Raw genomic sequence first — 18,901 nt, 5'->3', positions numbered from 1 at the left:
AGGGAAGACCCATCACAATGGCCAAAAAGAACCTACCCTGAAGTCTCAGCAGTAAAGAAAGTAGGAGTTTCCCTGTGCGGGGAGGAGCCACAGACATAAAGCCGTGCATGCCATAACACAATGCATACTCTGATCAAGGCAGGCACACAAGGAAAGTGAAGGGAACACAAACAGGAGTGGTCACTTGTGCCTAAAGAACAGAGTAGGTTTCATAAAGGTGGGGGATATTTGAGCTGGGAAGCCATTCCCAAATCACCCAAGGAGAAGTCATTGTTTCCTGCCTCCATGACCCCCATACTGCTCATCGGGCCCCAACATTGGGCCCAACATCGGGCCACCATAGTGTTCTACAATCAGTGGCTTATGTGCCTGTTTCCCTGCACAGTAAGTGGCCATCTCAAGGGCAAGGACTTTGGGCATTGTCCACAGCCCACCTTCAACTGCCCAGTAAGTATCTGCTGACAAAGAATAAGACAGTCTCCATCAGGTTATTAATAACATGGCAGCTACCCCTTCTGGGGCATCTACTACAACCTGCTATCACAGCAAGTACTTGGTATGCATGATCTCATTTCCCCCACACAAAAACTCCAAAAGGCAGATTTTATTAACATCATCCACTTTACAGAAAAGGAAAGTGAAATTCAGAAAGATTAGCTAGATTGTCCCAAGTCATACAGCAAGTAATAGCTGAACTTTGAATCAAGGGCTGAACGGAAAATCAGTTTTCAATTACTAGTAAACAAATCCCCTTCCTTTCTCTTTCTGTCGTCTGCCTTGCTTCCAGATACGTGGATTGCCTGTAATCTATTGTTCAATGGGACCGAAGCCATTTGTTTCCCAGAAAAGAACAAGGGATGTCCCTTGCTACTCTCCTCAACAATGACTGCTAACCATTTCTGGGTAAACATCATGGGGGAGGCATGGACAAAACTGTGCTTACAACATCAGTCAAAAACATTTATTAAGAAGGAACTGTATGTACCAACTGGAACATTTTCCAATGTTGAAACAATTTCCAAAACAGATCAAGTGAACAGACCTCGGAGAAAGTATGTACAGACACTATTCTTTGGGTAAGAGAAAGAATATAAAATAAACAAGAAAATGGTAATAGTGGCTGCCCCCAGGAAGAAGGACTGGCAGCTTGAGGCAAGAAAGACCCTTTATAATTTGTTCCCCTCTGAACTACTTGCCTTTAAAAAGAGAATCCATGTGTGATTTTTATTTTTTTATTTTTTACTTCTTAAAAAAATAAGATTAAAAACACCATTTAAAGACACCACTTTTTGCCGGGCCTCTCCCAAATGCTTACATATAACAGCAACCACAAAAAGTATATATGCTGATGAACAAAAACTGCATGAACTTAATCTGTGGTAAAACAGGACTGTGAAACAGCTTTTGTCTTTCATGCTGAGGATCACCTATTTCACCAATGTTGCAATATGTTTTTGCAAATAAATCAACAGAATTTTGAAGACAGAGATACAACATACATATAAGCAGCAGGGACAACACCTTCTTCCTAAACTCCTCCATCTGTTCCTTCAACAAGTATTCAGTGAGCACCTACTCTGTGCTAGGCAAAGTGCTAGACAGACTTTTTTTTTTTTTTTTTTTTTAAAGAACTAAATGGCAGGTCATTATTTTCTTCCCTCCTGCCTTTCAGGAGAATACAGACAGCATACTAATGAGAAGAATGCCAGAGCAAGGACCACCCTTGATGTTCATAGTCTAATAACACCATTCTCACTCGGCCTAGAAAAGGGAGGTCCGGGGAAGGGATTTGATCAATGTTACATAAGAAGTGAACGCCTCAGAATTACCAGTCCTGCTCTCCCTACATGCTTCATGCTGTTGTGTTGAAAGATGAGCAGTCAGGGAGGGGAGAAACGGACCCTAACACTGAGTGCCTGATATATCAGGTGCTTTCACATATCCTGTGTCATTTATTCTTCATAATCTCTCAAGGTGGGCATGATTATACTTGTTTCACAAATAAGGAAAACAAAGCTCTGCAAAGCTGAGAAACTGGTGCATAAGGCTTCCAACACAGACCTGACTTCCAAGCCAGAGCCTTCACCCTCCATACTGAACAGGAAAATCCATTTAAAAAGGTAGACCGGGGGCGCCTGGGTGGCACAGCGGTTAAGCGTCTGCCTTCTGCTCAGGGCGTGATCCCAGCGTTATGGGATCGAGCCCCACATCAGGCTCCTCCGCTATGAGCCTGCTTCTTCCTCTCCCACTCTCCCTGCTTGTGTTCCCTCTCTCGCTGGCTGTCTCTATCTCTGTCGAATAAATAAATAAAAATCTTTAAAAAAAAAAATAAATAAAAAATAAAAAGGTAGACCGGGTGGGGGGGCCTGGGTGGCTTAGTTGGTTAAGCTTCCGACTCTTGATTTCAGCTCAGGTCATGATCCCAGGGTTGTGAGATTGAGCCCCACCTCAGGCTCCATGCTCGGCATGGAGTCGGCTAAAGATTCTCTCTCTCCCTCTGCCCCACCCCCAACTCGCACGAGCATGCTCTCTCTCTCTCTCTCTCTCTCTTGCTCTAAAATACATAAATAAATAAAATAATAAATCTTTAAAAAATAAAAATAAAAAATAAAAAGGTAAACCAGGGGCATACCACAGAAAGCCTCGGGTTTAATATTTCCATTAATGAAGTTTGTTTCTCAACCCCGGGTATTGTCACTCCAATAATAACAATCAAAAAGCCGATCCCCTCATTATTCAATGCATGTTCTAATTTTTGTGTGCCACCAGGTTTGGGCTTTCCTTTTTTTTTTTTTTTTAAAGATTTTTTATTTATTCATTTGACAGAGATAGAGACAGCCAGCGAGAGAGAGAACACAAGCAGGGGGAGTGGAGAGGAAGAAGCAGGCTTCCAGTGGAGGAGCCTGATGTGGGGCTCAATCCCGGAATGCCAGGATCACGCCCTGAGACGAAGGCAGATGCTTAACGACTGAGTCACCCAGGTGCCCCTGGGCTTTCCTTTCAACCCACAGATGGCTATCCAGAGGGCAGCAATCCCTGAGAACCATTTACACAGTTTCTGCTAGGACAGAAAGGAACATCACACATGTTGCTTCTAGACCCTCTGGGTGCCTGCCATACAATCACAGGCCCCAGTAAGGACCCATCCCTGAGATGCCATCCCCATCACACCACTGGGTCACTGCCACAACACCTGAGTGGTGTGAGAGAGGCCAGCACCGTAGTGGTTAGCCTCCAAAAGTTTCATAGCTTCTAAAGTAAAGAAAAATGCAGGCCAGTGTAGGAGAATCCTCCTCCTGCCTTCTCTCCGTCCATGCAATGCACGTAGGAGAAATGACAGTTTGGAATGGTCAAACTGCTGGTGAATAGAGGTACTCTGTGCCAGAAGGTCACACACATGGGTACTGGCCATCTTCTGGACAGGAGGAAGCCCTCTCAGCTTGATTTCTTCTCTCTGCCCCCGTAGGCAGCTAATGAAATTCTCACATTCCCTTCTTTTTAGTGTCCTCCTTCTAGAATATGGCAAAATCAGAGTTCCTACTTGGATGGGGAGGAGGAATTCCATAAGGCTCAAGCCTAAGCCTCATGATCCAGCTCAGAGTCCTCAATGGGGTTGGGGTCTAAAGGTCAGGAAACAATTAAATGTTCCTCACTTTCTACCTGCCATTGCTCCCTGCCACAGCTCCCTCAGAGGTCTTGATCCAAGAGACTTGATCTGAGACTTTTGGGGACTCTCTTCCACAAACCTCTTCCCAAACTCAAATAAGAAAATGATCTAATTAGAAATACCCTGATTCCAACCTCTCCTTTAAACCCCCAGTCCCTGACTCCAACCTCCCCATGGGCAAAGAGGAAGGAGACTCATAACTTTACCCCACGATTTGCTCAGTAAGCATTTTTCCATCCTATCCTCTCAAGGCCCCTGGAAGGCACAAAAGGCAGGTAGCTCGATGCTCAGATGCTCGTTTTGCAAAGGAAGACAAAAAGCTCAGAGAGGTGAAAGACTCTCCGGGGGTTACACAGAGGCAAAAGCTTTTGAACCCTCATTTCTGTTCTTCCCCCTCACCAGGCTGCCATGTCAGTCTTTTGGAGACTGCCATTACTAAGATCTGCAGCAGCATCTGGTACCGGGACCCTTCAAGCTTCACACTACTCCAGCAAGCAATATTTCTCAACTACATTTCTAATCATCCAATGAATGGCAACCGCCGACCCCAATCGAGGCATGCCCCCTGCAACAGGGAAAGCCCCAGAGACATGAAAAACGACGCGCCCCACTTAAGGCACAGCGTGGCATAGGAGAAGCCACCAGTCTAATAACCGGGACGGCAGAGACCCAAGTCAGCCTCAGGAGAGGCACAGGCAGGCCTGTCCGGCCCCTCTGGCCCAGCAGCAACCCTCAAAGCCTCCAGAATCTTCAGGAAGCCCAAAGGTCCTGCGCCCACCCCAAACCCCCCCTGGACAACGGAGAGGGCTGCATTCCCTTCTCCAGGGACCACTCACCCTCCGCCCGCTCCTCACCTGGGGCACCGCTTCCGGACCTGCAAGCACTCGGGGCCCCGCCCCCCGCCCCTGCAGGTCTCCCTGGCCCCGCCCTTTGCACCTGTGGTTTCCTCAGGCCCGGGCTCTCCAGCAGCTCCGGCCTCACCTCGCAGCCCCCTCCCACTGCCAAATCTGTGGTCCCACCTGGCCCCACCCCCACACCTGCAGACCCTCTGCCCCGCCCAACTGCCTCCACCAGCCCCGCCCCCCTGCACCTGCAGCCTGTCCCCACCTCCACCCCCACACCCGCTGCCTTTTCTACCAACCCCTCACCAGACCAGCCCACTTAAGGCCCCGGCCCGGCCCCCAGCGACCCTGAACCCGCCCGACACCACCCCTGCCCCCCCGGCCCCGCCTCCCACCCCGATGCCCCTCCCCGGCCCAGCGGCCCCTCCGGGTCCCGCCCCCCGCACCTGCAGCTCCCTGCGGCCCGGCCCTCAGGGCCCCGCCCCGCCCCGCCCCGCGGGCCGCTCCTCTCACCGCCCGCTCTCGCCGCCGCCGCCGCAGTCCCGGCCGGTCACCTTGACGCGGGCCGCAGTGGCTGCCGCCGCCTCCTCATGGCCCTGGGAGCGGCCCAGGCGGCAGCGGCGCCTTCGCTCGGAGGCCGGGGCCGGGCCGAGCCGGGCCGGGGCCGGGCCGGGCGCAGCTGGAGCGCGGGCCGACGCGGGAGCGGAGCCGGTGCCCAGCCGCAGTAGGAACCGTCCGCTCCTGGGCCTGAGCGGCGGGCCGCGCAGCCAATCCGCGCGCGGCGCCAGAGCAGTCCACCCAACCAGCTCGTCTCAGAGGCGGAGACACGCAAATCGGCCTGCTGGGCGCGCCAGTGCGCAGCCGCTGCAGCTTCGGTCCTCGCCGGCCTCGGCCTCCGCTCTAGCCTGCGGACGCCTTCTCAGCCTGTGAGGATGCTCCGCTGTCCGCACACCCCTCTCAGCGCCCCGCCACGCCCATCTCCTTCCTAGAAATAGCAGTCCGTCTTATTCCCCGCACTGCCTACCAGGCCTCATACAATGTCCCCTTGAAATCCCTACCTACGGTTCACCGTTTTGAACAAAAAATGGTTTTGTGAGAGACATCACCTTAACGCTCATTCTTTACATCTCGGAGGTAGACACAGAACACAGCCCGTCAGAGCCAGAAGACACCTCAGAGCGCCTGGGGTCCTTCCCATTTACTTCACAGCTGGGCAAAATTAGGCCCCACGAGGTGAAGGGACTTGCCCAAGACCAGCCAAGTGCAAGGCGGAGAAATGAGCCTGTCTCTCTTTCCCTGCCCCCACATCCTTTACTCTGCCGGGCGATGAGGTAGGCAGGGAGGTTAAGATCTTTGATTACAGTCGCAGAGGTAAGAAGTTGCAAAGACAGTCGAAGCCAGGTCTGTGAAACCCTGGAAGTCCAGGAGCACAGTAGGGCCCCTACATCCTCCCTTACTCTGATTGATTCTTGGCCACGTGGACATGGAGAACGTTATTTTGGCAATTTTCCAATTCATTTGGAAGTAACACCAGAGTATGGAAAGATTTGGTTCCTGCTTCCCAAAGCTTATGGAGGAAAAGAGAGAAACGATCAAAAAGAAAGAAAAGTCTGTGGAAACTGAACCATTCTAAGTCTTCCGGGGTCTCTGAGGGAAATTTCTGCCATTTTGCATGAAGAAAATCATCATCATCATCAAAGAAGATACTTTCTTTTACTTGAGAGCAAAAAGACAATGCGCTGCAATGGTTCTGCTCAAAGCTTCCGGATTCAGAAACGCACAGGGTTGTGGTTGAGTGTAAAAGCTGGAGAGACAGGCTGCCTGAGTCCGAGCTCTGGTTCTGCCACCAGCTGGCTGTGTGCAAGTAACCAAGTTACTTAATTTCTCTGTGACTCAGTTTCTTTGTTGAAAACTGAGTATGGTGAAAATCAGAAAGGCCATTGGGAGGATTAAAGGAAGAGAGCCTGGTACCTAAGAGGAGCTCACTAAGTTTAGGACAGTTTGCAATATATGCTTGCTAAACAGCATTTATTATTTTTATTATGCTTGTTTATAGCTTCCGAGTTTTCTTCGGTGAACATATTCTTTTGTAATACATCAAAAAGTTGTTGTAAACAACATGTATGTGGAAAAGTTGCTCACTATCATCTGCTATCAGGGAAATGCAGATCAAAACTCCAATGAGATACCACTTGACATCCATTAGAATGGCTAAAACAAATAAGATGGACAATCATAAGAGCTGGTGAGGAGGTAGAGAAATTGGAACCCATATACACTGCTGGTAAGAATGTAAAGTGGTGCAGCCACTTCAGAAAACAGCCTGGCAGTGCCTTAAAAGGTTAAACTTGGAGTTACAATATGACCCAGAAATTCCACTCTCAGATATAGACCCAAATGAAAACAAACATCCTTACAAAAACTTGTACATAAATGTTCATAACAGCATTATTCATAATATCCAAGAAGTGGAAATAGCGTAATGTCCATCAACTGATGAATGGATAAATAAAATGGGACATATCCATACAATGGAATATAAACAGAAATGAAGTAATGATATCTGCTACAACATGGATGAACCACGACAACATGCTGAGTGAAAGAAACCAGATCACATACGATTCCATTTATGTGAAATGTCCAGAACAGGAAAATCTGTAGAGACAGAGAGTAGATTAGTGGTTGTCCAGCACTGGGGGGAAGGAAGAATTGGGGGTAATGGCTAAGGCACATGGAGTTTCTTTTTAAGATGATGAAAATGTCTAAAATTGATTGCTGGGATGGTTGCACAACTCTGTGAATATACCAAAAGCCATTGCATTGTACACTTTCAATGGATGAATTATATAGTGTATCGATTATATCTTCATAAAGCTATTTTAAAAAGTTATCATAGGGGTGCCTGGGTGGCTTAGTCGGCTGAGCTTCCAACTCTTGTTTTCAACTCAGGTCATGATCTCAGGGTCATGAGATCGAGCCCCACATCAGGATCCATGATCAGCAGAGAGTCTGTTTGAGATTCTCTCTCTCTCCTTCTCCCTCTGCACCCCCCCCACTCTCTCTCTAAAAATACATAAATCTTTAAAAAATTAAAATTAAAAAATTCAAAGTTATCATAAAGTCTGATCAATCATGTCACTCCCATGCTCAAACACCATATAACAGGATATGGAGAGGATCTCAGCTGCATCCACTAGAGTTTGGATTGCCTTCCATCAACGTGTGATGCACTGATGGGGTACTCTCAGCATCTCATGTGTTTGAGTCATTCTCAATGAGGGAAAGGAACTTTTGAACCACAGGAGAAAAGGAGGGTTGGAGAAGTCACCAAGGGGCAATCTCCTGGGCCAGCTGTCTCTGTGTATACTTGTACTTCATGGAGAGTTAAGCTTTAGGACAGTTCAAGGAGCTGTTTTCATTAGAGATGCTAGTCAACAGGGAAGCTGTGACATACAGACTCCAGAGTGGCCCCCACAACCTGTACCTCCTGATGTGATTGGCCTGTGTGATCCCCTTCCCTGAGTGTAGGCAGGATCTGACTTGCTTCTAACCAGTAGAATAAAGCATTATTCTATGTGATTATATTGCATAAAATTATAACCCATCTTGCTAGGAGAGTTCTCTCCCGCTGCCCTTGAAGACACAAACTGCCATGTTGTAAGTTGTCCTATTGAGAAAACCACTTAGCAAGGAACTGAGAGTAGCCTCCAGCCAACAGCCAGCAAGAAACTGGGGCCCTCAGTCCGGCAACCTGCAAGGAACTAAATGATGCCAACAGTCACATGAGCTCAGAAGCACACCCGTCCCTTGTCGAGCCTTGGATGAGACTGCAGCCCTGGCCAATACCTTGATTACAGCCTTATGAGACCCTGAGGCAGAGGGCCCAGCCAAGCTAGCCTGATTCCTGACCCACAGAAACTTTGAGAGAATACATGTGAGGTGTTTTAAGCTGTGACATTTGTGATAAAATCATTATGCAGGAACATATAACTAACACAGAGGCACAACCCATCCTGTCCTAGTGCCCAAGAGGCAGCTTCTGTGCAGAAACCATCAGGGCCCAGGTACAGTGAGATTCTGGGATGCAGCACTCCTCCAGATCCTGGGGGCTTGTGTCTCTGGTGGCATCAGGAGGCAAAGGAGAGGGTCTAGAAAACAGTACCACTGTTGGGGTGCAGATAGCAGTGGCAATGGTGAGATGTCCCAAAGAGGAAGCCGACATCAACGTGGGCAGTAAAGGGGAAACTGGAAGAACAGGGGTTGAGAATAATGTTTTCAATTCAGTCAGTTCTAGAAAATAATGATGGCTTTGCCACTTCCCAGCTATGTGGACTTACATAAGGTTTCTCATGTATGAGAAGGTAATATTTAGAGTACCTACCTTGTAGGGTTCTCCTGAGGAAAAGTGAGTTAATCCTCTAGTGGCCATGAGAATGCTCCTTGCAGACCTCTAACCATTGGGAGCTTATCTGACCAAGGGCCCAGCTGCTGCATTATGAAACCCAAAAGCATTTGCACTAAGGCAACACTACATATGGGCTGCGCTCAGTACATTTGGGCTGCACCCAGTGATGGACCATGGCAGGGGATCTAATGCAGGCCTGCCCCAGGGTGGTAGTGGGACTCCTCTGCTGACCATCTTTGGTTCAAGGACTCTTCAACAGCCTCACTGAACCTCCTTTAAACTGCATGGTGTACAGGATGCTTCCACACACTTCCTTCCCTCTCTCCTTCACTTAGGGTCAGATTTGCATCATAGTCTCATGGCTCTCTCAACCTTCCTCAGCTCCCTGCCCATTTCCCCTAATAAAATCACCACATACTGAATCCTGTGTGGCATCTACTTCTCAGTGAATCTGGACTGACACCAACAGTACCAGGAGTGATCAGGAAAAATAGGTGGTAAGATGCTGATTTAGGCTGGCTTTCCCACTGCCTAGCGTACAGAGGATGGCCTTCTGAAGAAACACAGAGAGTCCTCGGAACAAGATGATGGCTCAAATGCTAAAGATTTCACTGTTGGTGACCTGGGAAAAGATCTCTGTGGAGGAGAATACTGTGGTGGGTGTTGGGATGCCAGCATTTTAAAATATATGGGGAGAGGGGTACCTGGCTGAGTCAGTCAGAAGAGCATGTGACTCTTGATCTCAGGGTCGTGAGTTCAAGCCCCACATGAGGTTTAGAGCTTACTTTTAGAAAGTTTTTAAATAAACTATATGGAGAGAACAATACCTACAGAAAGACAGGAAGTTAGTTGGTTACAGCAAAGTTGTATTACAGAAGGATAATGAGAGACTGAGCGTTGTCAAGGGGTGGTTAATGGCTAAGGTTGAGAGCCAGGGAACTCTGGAGGCAGCTTACAAAGAGGTCCTCATCACCTGTGTCGGTGGAAGAGCAGACACTTTGAGTGGCAGGCTGAAGATCTGATTGTTAGAGTCTAGAGCTCCAGAGATGTTTGGAGTTCTTGGCTCGCTCAGCCGAGGTGAGTCTGCTGAATGAAGGGCAAGGCCCCAGCGGGGAAAACCTGGGATCCTAAAATGTGAGACAGGAATATCTGGATGTATGTTCCTGAGGATATTGAGTCCACAACGTGCACCCCAGGGCCCTCTGGGCTTGCCAAGCTAGAACACCTTGCCTCAGTAAGAACTGGAGCCACCACAGTGTTGCGACCAGGTGCTACAGAAGCCCTTCTCCAGAGACAGCAGGTGCCCCCACCTCCTCTCCAGCCTGCCAGGCTGGTAACTGGGGTCAAATCCCAGCATAACCTGGCTAGGGGATGCACCAAGCCTGATAAGGTAAAAAATAGACCGTATACCTGAAGAATGCAAGAATTAGCCAGCATGGGTTGAGAGAAGCCAGGGGAGAGTACCTCTGGGGTTCAAGAAAGCTGGAATGCAAGACTAGACAAGCAAGAATTTATTGACTCAAGGGGCACCTGGGTGGCTCAGTCGGTTAAACGTCTGACCCCTGGTTTCGGATCATGTCATGATCTCACGGGTCAGGTTGTGAGTTTGAGCCCTGCATCTGACTCCGTGCTCAGCAGGGAGTCGACTTAAGATTCTCTCCTTCTGCCCCTCCCCCTACTTGCTCTTGCACACACGTGCTCAAGCTCTCTCTCTCAAATTAATTAATTAATTAATTAAAATATAATTCATTGACTCGGGAACATGTTCTTAGGACACTTTCTTTAACATGCAAGCAAGGACCCCAGCTACTGGAGTGGCTCATAGAAGCCTGGTAAAAACAATGGTCAATTCTCAGTGACATGGAAATCCCTGAATTGCCCTAGTAGATAGGTAGACGTGGGCATGCTGAAAGGGACATACGGTTATGCTCACTATTAATGGTGTCCATATTTGCAAATAAGCCTATTGCTGACATTTATTTGTAATCCAAAAATAAATACTTGTAGGACTTCCAAGGTCACTCACAGACCAGTAAAAAATTTGCGTTCCCTGATGTGCACATTCCCAGCAGAAGTGAAGCAAGGTGACCCGCTACTTGCATGTGCAGCCCTCGCACTGTATACAGGTGTTCTTTTTGCAGCCTATCGAGCACCATGTTTTTCATTTTTGTGCTTCTGTGGGTGATTTCACTGTGTAAAATGATCTCTGGGCATAGTGCTAAAGTGCTGTAGAGTATTCCTGAGTACAGGAAGGCTGCGATGGGCCTGAAGGAGAAAGTGCATGTGTTAGATAAACAGTTCGGGCATGAGTTATAGTGCTGTTGGTCATGGGTTCAATGTTAACAAATGAACAATACAGTTGATCCTTGTACAACATGCGTTTGCACTGCACAAGTCCATTTATATACGGATTTTTTAAAATGATAAATACAGGGGCACCTGGGTGGCGCAGTCGTTGGACGTCTGCCTTTGGCTCAGGGCGTGATCCCGGAGTTCTGAGATCGAGCCCCACATCAGGCTCCTCTGCTGGGGGCCTGCTTCTTCCTCTCCCACTCCCCCTGCTTGTGTTTCTTCTCTCGCTGGCTCTCTCTCTGTCAAATAAATAAATAAAATCTTAAAAAAAAAAATAAAAATAAAATAAAATGATAAATACAGTCCCATACAGTCGATATATCTTCTTTATGATTTTCTTAATAACATTGTCTTTTCTCTAGCTTACTTTAAGAATACAGTATATAATATATATAACCTATAAAATGTGTGTTAATCGACTGTTTATGTTGTTGGTAAGGTCAACAGTAAACAATTACTAGTTAAGTTTTTGGAGAGTCATAAGTTACATGTGGATTTTCCACTGCACAGAGATCAACAGTCCTAACTCCTGTGTTGTTAGGGGCAACTGTATATATTAAGTAAGATGTCTGTAAACAGATATACACATAAAATAAGGTTAAATATTGATTGGCTGACAAAAATATTGTGACCAGGGACTTGCAGGAACCTGACTCTATATTTCCCCCTAGGTACAATGGTTTAGTATTCACTAACCTAGCGTTCACAGTGACTCTATAGGGCATCACTACTGCAAATAACTAGAGTTACCTGTACTTCTCATTGATAGAAAGAGAATCTAACTAGTAACCCTTCTGGCAGGGAATGCTGGGAATTGTAGTTCCCCTAAGCGTGCACACCCTTCATACATGGGAGAGCACAGAAGGGGAGTGGTATTCAGTTGCTGACAATCTGGCACAGTATGTTCAATCATTTAAATGCTTCAAAAAATATTAACAGTTGCCCTAAGTTTTACAACATACATCTTTAATTAATTAGTCTCTCCTCAAAGATTATCATTTCACATATGGTTTAAAGACCTTAATACCATAAGGAAACATGTAATGACGGAGTGAAGCGGCTCCTGTTCCTAAGGCTGGAGGAGGAGACAGAAGGAAGTAGAAGTTCTGATCACCAGTTATCGTGTGTGGGTGGGAGGGGAGGGTCCCCACACCAATAAGACATTCTCTGACACCAGCTGGGTGTCCTACAATTCAACTCCATTCTGACACCAGCTACCCAGAGATAAGATCAGATCCCACAGGTGAAGGGCTCAGTCCCACAGGACTGCTCCCTACTTTAACCACCAATCACAGGTCCAGGGTGTTACCTGTGCTTCTGACCAACTGGCTGTAAATCAGAGGTTCCCAAGAACCCTCCTTGAGTTCAATTAATTTGCTAGAGCTGCTTGAAGAACTCAGGAAACCGGTTTACTCACTGGATTGCTGGTTTATGACAAAGGATAGTAAAGAAGACAAACCAAGGGGCGCCTGGGTGGCTCAGTCATTAAACATCTGTCTTCGGCTCAGGTCATGATCCCAGAGTCCTGGGATTGAGACCCGCATCAGGTTCCCTGCTCAGCGGGGACTCCGCTTCTCCCTCTCCCTCTCTCCCTACTCGTGCTCTCTCTCAAATAAATAAAATCTTTTAAAAACTAAAAAAAAAAAAAAAAAAGAGGGAGAGAATACAAATCTATAGCCAGATGAAGAGACACATAGGTCAAGGTCCTGAACAAATAAGCTTCTGTCCTTTTGAAGTTTAGGGTCCAATACAGGGGCATGTGGAAATGTTCTGATCCTTCTTTTTTGGTCTTTTTGGGTTTTTCATGGAGGCTTCTTTACATAGGCATAATTGGTTGAATCACCGGCCACTGGCGACTGATTCAACCTCTAGCCTCTGTCTCCTCTTGAAATAGGGGGTAGGGCTGAAAGTGCTCATCTTTAAAGGGGGTTTCCCAAAGTCATTTCATTAGTATAAAACCAGCTGTGGTTGAAAGAAGCTTGTTATGAATAACAAAACACCCATTTCGCCCTATGGCTCTGAAGCATTTTTTTAGGAACTAAAGATAAGAGACCAAATATATAACAAAAGATGCTCCATTGTTCTTATAGCTTAGGAAATTCCAAGTCTTTTGGTAGCTGTGAGCCAGGAGCCATGGATGAAGACCCAAAACATAGGAAAAATGTATCTTGGTCATCTGAATGACCAATATATATATTTCTTATAAATCACAATATCATGGAAAGATTCCAGGTTATTCGCACCCTAGAAGTTCAGAAAAGAAGCCCAATGAAGCTGATCCAGAGAATTGTGAGAAAAATCAATTGGTTATTGTTTCAAGGCACTAAGTTTTGGGATGGTTTGTTACATCGGAATAGATAACCAGCACAAATACCTTCCTGCTCTGTGCACATTCTCAGACGTTTATCCACATGACTCTTCCCAAAGCCCTCTCTCAGCATCTTTCAGTTCTTTTCTTTCCAGATCCCTGACCATCCAACCAAACCATTAGCCACTGCCCACGAAACTGTGTAGAACACTTCTGGTCATCGCTTAGCCTGCACAAAGTGGACAACCAAATGCATTGGCCACTGAGAGGATTTCCCTTTACACCATCTTTTCAAAGACAGTCTTGAACGGGGCTGTGATTTTTAGCAGTCTATTACCAGGAGGCATTGGCATGGGTGTAGATTAAGGCTTGAAGTTTAGATTCAAGTAGAGGAGGCAATATGGTAGGAGTAGGTGTTATGAGTATTTGAGTCAACTACTCATACGACTTACTTCTGGACATTCTTAAGTCCAATCTCATATCCCATTTCTACTTGATGATGGATTACTGCTGCCCAAGCCCAACCTATGGTTTTGTGGATCAGGTAACATTCAGTTTATCTGGGTGGCTCAGTCACATGGTGACTCAATGTTCTAGTATTAAGAAATGGAGATGAAAACATTTTTTTAAAGATTGATTGATTTATTTCAGAGAGTGCACATGTGCAATTGAGGGAAGGGGCAAAGGGAGAGACTCTTCAAGCAGATTCCCTGCTGAGTGTGGAGCCAGATGCGGGGCTCCATCTCACAACCCATAAGATCATGACCAGAGCCGAAACCAAGAGTATCACGCTCAACCGACTGAGTCACCCAGGTTCCCCAAAACATTTTTAAATTAAATTAAATTAAATTTTTAACATTTTATTTATTTATTTGAGAGTGAGAAAGAGTGATCTGGGGGGAGGGGCAGAGGGAAAGGGAGAAGCAGATTCCCCACAAAGCAGGAAGCCCAATGTGGGGCTCACTCCCAGGACCCTGAGATCATGACCTGAGCCGAAGGTAGATGCTTAACCGACTGAGCCACCCAGGTGCCCCCCAAAAACATTTTTTTAAATGGAGATAATAAGTAATAGTACCTACCTCACAGAGTTGTTCTGAGGATTCGAGGAAATAATGCATGAATGGTACTAAATATATTGTCTGGCCCCTAGTAAATGTTTTATAAACGGCAGCCGAAATTGATTGGTGCTACGGGTAATAGTAGTAGCTTCCCAGGTGGGTCTGCTGAAAATTAATGGTGAAGTCCCCAGGGTAACCTATCCTGAGAGCCAATTGGTTGACCTTCCCCTGATACCAACCTTACTCTCTGCTGCGATATTTTCTCCGAGCCTTTTCAACTTTGGCATTTCTGTAGTAGACAGGCCTGTAGTGTTCACTGAATTGAGTTCTACTGCCTCCCCATGGACACAGGGTAAAATCTGAATTTCTTAATATGAAATAAAATACATCTCAGCATCTGTCTCCAACCACCCTATCCACCCTCATCGCCTAACTGCTAGCATTGAAAAAGCATTTAGCATGTTTCATCTCATAAAAGACATGGTTTTCATTCAATAAATATAGGTATCCACAGGTGCCACAGGGGCCATTAGGTATGAATTATTATCTGATATAATAGCATATGTTGCATGTACATGCATATACTTTAACCTAAATACCTCATAGAACACATGTTCTCCTGTAAGTTGTTTTTCCACACTCAACAGTATGTCATGGACATTTCTCCATGACATAAAGGTTTATTTATTTATATCACCATTTTAACTGATCCCCTACTACAGCATTGTAAGAATGCACCAGATCTACTGATGAACGTTATGGTGGCTTCCAACTTTTCAGTATTATAGTCAGCACAGAAATGAATAAATGTATACATCTTTTTGGATTATTACTTGTTAGACTGTCTTCTTATGTTAAATTCTCGAAAAGATTTCTGCTAGGGGTGCTAGGAAGCTCAGTCGGTTAAAGCATCTGACTCTTGATTTCGGCTCAGGTCATGATCTCAGGGGTCCTGAGATCAAGCCCTGCATTGGGCTCCATGCTGAGTATGGAGCCTGCTTAAGATTCCCTCTCTGCCTCTCCCCCTCCCCCTCCCTCTGTTAAAAAAAAAAAAGAAAAGTAGTATTGCTGTATTAAAAGGAACATACATTTAAAATTTTGAAACATAGTACCAACCTACCTTCCAGCGATGTTACACCAACTTGTATTTCGAACACCAGGGTGTGGATGTCTCATTTCCCCCGACCCTCATCAGTGCAGGGTATTGCCCCTGCATAAGTAGGAAAATGGTCTCTCGTTACTGTTTTAACTGCCTTCTATAGAGGTAAAACAGCTTTACCGTGAACTTACTAGCCTTGAGTACACACTCTTCTGTGGATTGCTTCTTTAGGTCCTTTTCCTTTTTGAAACTGGATGCTTCATCCTTTTTAAATTAATTAAAATTAAATTTTAATTTTAAAAGCGCTTGCTCTATAGATTGCAAAGGTTTTCTTCTAAACTCATAGTGGTTTTGTTGTTGTTTTGTTTTTGGTAAACATGTTTTACATCATAGGTAGTCAAATCTATTTTCTCCCCTAGGATTACTTTTTGGTCTTATCCTTAAAAAGATCTTCCCCACTGCAAAAGCAAATAAGTCACCACACACACACACACACACACACACACACACACACCCCCGTTTTTTTTTTTAAGTAGGCTCCACGCCCAGCATGGAGCCCAGTGTGGGGCTTGAACTCACGACCCTGAGATCAAGACCTGAGCTGAGATCGAGAGTCGGATGCTTAACCAACTGAGCCACCCAGGCGTCCCTCACCCCCTTTTTTAAAAAAACTAGTTTCTTCATGGTTTCATTTTTCTATAATTAACTATTTAATTTTCCTGAATCTTGTTTCTAGTCTTGTCTCCTCTTCACTTATCTGGGCCTCCTCCCTCAGACTGGGTCTCTCCTGGTCGCTTCTCCTTCCAGCAGGTTATAGATTCTTAAGGGACCTCAAAACTAATGTCGGGCAATTTTAGCCCTAAGGCTGAGGTCTCCACTTGCAGGATGTGTCCTCTGGTTCCAGCCAAGTGAATGCAGTTTATATCCACTGGAGGACTCGTAGCATTTCAATGCTTTTCCACAGTGCACCAGGGCTGGCAAAGGGTGATTATAATGTAATTCCTTCCAGAGACAGCAGGAGGGAGTGGTGTCCTGGAATCCTCACGGTCAGGCCACCTGAGTTCTGCCACTCAGAACCTGACAGGCTGGCCATCTCAGTGCCCAGAACAAACCTCAGGTGCAGAATACCCTGTCCCTGGGTCCTTTGCCCTCAGAGAGTGCTCAGGGTTACCGGGCCCTGTCACTGGGGGAGTCAATGAGGCTATAAGCCTCGTCTGTAATCCACACAGAGGCCCCAAGAAGGATACCACCCAATTCTTTCCATCTGAGCTTAGACCATCATATCCAGTAGCATCTGACACTTTATAAGGGGGAACATTTCCACAAGTAAAACTGTAGGCAGACAGGCACTGGGTTTACCTGTAGGGTGGATGTCTTCGGTCCTCACAAGCCCTGCGGCTGGTCACCCCCCTGACTGCAGTTGAAAGTGGGGCCTTTCCACAGAGCCTGGTGGCAGGAGGTCCCTGCAGGCCCACCCTGGGGACCGGGGGACCACCGAGTGGAGGGAAAGGAGGCAACCAGTAATTTAGTGATTGAACACCTGACAGCGTTCCCATTTCACCACCAGCCTGGCCAGGGGCCCTGCAGGCGAGAAGGGGGTGAGCAAGGCCGGAGCATGGGGAGGCAGTTGTGTTGAAAGGGCAAAGAGGAAGTGGGAAGAAGCCAGCGAATGGCCCCACCGCCTTCCCTCCGCAAAGGCAATGTGCACAAGGCGGGACTCCCTTTGCTGAGTGGGTTGGTGCCAGTGGCCTGTGAGGTCAAGAGAGCCGGAGTGCCCCTGGAGAGCAGGGCGAGAATCGGCTGTCACTGGGTGAGGAAGCTCTCAAAGGGAATGTCTCCCACGCTTCGGAGGAAATTCAGATGCAACAAGCCGTGCTCAGAGCCCAGATCTCCCCCAACTGAGTAAGGCTTTTGATTCTCACATTAATACTGGGAGAAGTGGAAAGAGTGAAGCTTTGGAGGGGAAAATAACAACAAAACCCACGAAAGACAACTAAAACCAGCTCCAGGGACCCAGACAGGCAATGAACAGACCGGCAGACACAAGCAGTTAGAATAAGTCACACAAAAGTAATGCGTTGGCCCAAGAAGTGTTCTTCCAAGTGAGAGAATCCGCCACCTCGGTTCCCACAAAATGCTGTTGGAAACGCATCTCATAATAGTATTTGTTAGAGCTCTGAAGAGGAGGGCAGTGGGCAGACAGAAAGGGTTAGAGTGTCCCCGTGGCCTAGATTCTAGAAAAAGTAGCCCGGAGACACATTTAGCCTAGAGAAGCCCAGAGAGGGCTGGAGGGAGACTGTCATGCTCTCACTGAATATTTAAAGCACGTGTGGTCCCAGAGCATGGAAGGAGGGCCGAGGGTCCAGCTCCAGAGAGGCAAAATTTAGGCTCAGGGAAAGGATGTTATCGTGGAAAGCTGTCCAAGATGCAGTCTCTTGAGAAGCAGCCACTTTCCACAAGCAAGTAGACACGGGAGATTACTTAGGTGGACTCCTTACCGTAGGAATCCTGGCATTGGGAGGCAGGGAACAGGTAGCCTGGGAGGTGCCTTCCCACTCTTAGGAGAGTGTAAGGGTCTTCCAAGTTGAGTACTCTGTGAAGGGGGCAGAATTCCAAATGAGTTACTCTCTGATTCACACATTTCAAGGAACACAGACACACGCATGGCACCCGAAGGCGGTACCAGCAAGCTGCCAGGATCCGTTCTAGCTCAGAGGCTTGGGCCACTCACAGCTCCTGGTGGGGCCCAGGGGAGCCCGGGCAAGGACCACAGTGGCGACTCTTCTGTTGGGACACAGAGAAGAGTGACCAGGGGCTGATCAGAGTGCCAAGGCCGGGCAGAAAAGGGATGACGAAACATTTTCCGTGCCAGGACCTCACTGCCTTTGCAGCAAACTTGAGGTGGGCTTGTTGCAGAGCTGGGACGGGGCTGGGGGTGTGGGGCGGCACCACAGCCACAAGCAACACCTAGCTCACCCCCCCAAATGGGAACGTCGCTATCCCCCTAGAGGCTCAGCCATAGTGATCGGATCTAAGCTCCGTTAGGCCAGACGCAGGAACAAAAGAAGCCCTAGTGAGCAACCTCTTCCAAAGACCAGGGGCAGGGGACCTATTTGCTGTCTCAGAGTTGGATCGGAAAGGGAGGCGCTCTCCCCCACGGACTCAAG

General features: G+C 47.1%; 1 protein-coding gene and 1 long non-coding RNA gene across 5 annotated transcripts in view; both read right to left on the bottom strand.

The window, feature by feature from the left end:
• The window catches only part of RALGPS1 (Ral GEF with PH domain and SH3 binding motif 1), a 277,259-nt gene extending 272,077 nt beyond the window's left edge, over nucleotides 1-5,182 (bottom strand). For 2 of the 4 annotated variants that reach the window (XM_057313765.1, XM_044389615.3), the window contains exon 1: nucleotides 5,023-5,181. The gene's annotated coding sequence lies outside the window, so the exon portion shown is untranslated. Of the gene's footprint in view, nucleotides 1-5,022 lie in introns of all 4 variants that reach the window. The other 2 variants (XM_057313764.1, XM_026513989.4) reach the window with 2 other exon arrangements.
• A 6,098-nt stretch (nucleotides 5,183-11,280) lies between these two features.
• LOC130544055 (uncharacterized) lies at nucleotides 11,281-16,236 on the bottom strand. The gene is made up of 2 exons (XR_008959989.1): nucleotides 15,756-16,236; nucleotides 11,281-11,508 (listed from the first exon to the last, which is right to left on the bottom strand). It is a non-coding gene; the product is annotated as an uncharacterized LOC130544055 (long non-coding RNA).
• Between the last annotated feature and the right edge of the window lie 2,665 nt (nucleotides 16,237-18,901).

Source organism: Ursus arctos, unplaced genomic scaffold, assembly GCF_023065955.2.
Source record: "Ursus arctos isolate Adak ecotype North America unplaced genomic scaffold, UrsArc2.0 scaffold_18, whole genome shotgun sequence".
NCBI classification, from domain to species: Eukaryota; Metazoa; Chordata; class Mammalia; order Carnivora; family Ursidae; genus Ursus; species Ursus arctos.
This window is presented reverse-complemented; position numbering and strand designations above follow the sequence as displayed.